Source organism: Eurypyga helias, unplaced genomic scaffold (assembly GCF_000690775.1).
Source record: "Eurypyga helias isolate BGI_N326 unplaced genomic scaffold, ASM69077v1 scaffold15513, whole genome shotgun sequence".
Classification (NCBI taxonomy): Eukaryota; Metazoa; Chordata; class Aves; order Eurypygiformes; family Eurypygidae; genus Eurypyga; species Eurypyga helias.
Genome location: NW_010240691.1, coordinates 1 through 242, shown reverse-complemented (window position 1 = coordinate 242; position 242 = coordinate 1).

Sequence of the window (242 nt, the reverse complement as noted above, 5' to 3'; positions counted from 1 at the left end):
CCAGCCACTTGGCAAAGGGGAGGCTGAGAAATAGTAAGTGAAGAATGTAGCTGTGATGAGGAGAGCCCCAGCTCAAAGCCACCACATCTGTGCGCATCCGTATTTTGCACGGCCCGGAGAGCTGCGTTTCATACCGAGTTCTCACACGTGCTGCGAAGTACCTGTGCACCGACAGGTTCCTGCTCCCAGCACGTGCTAAAAAACCTCTCTCCTGATCACAGGGGGCAAAATTCACCCGGGAG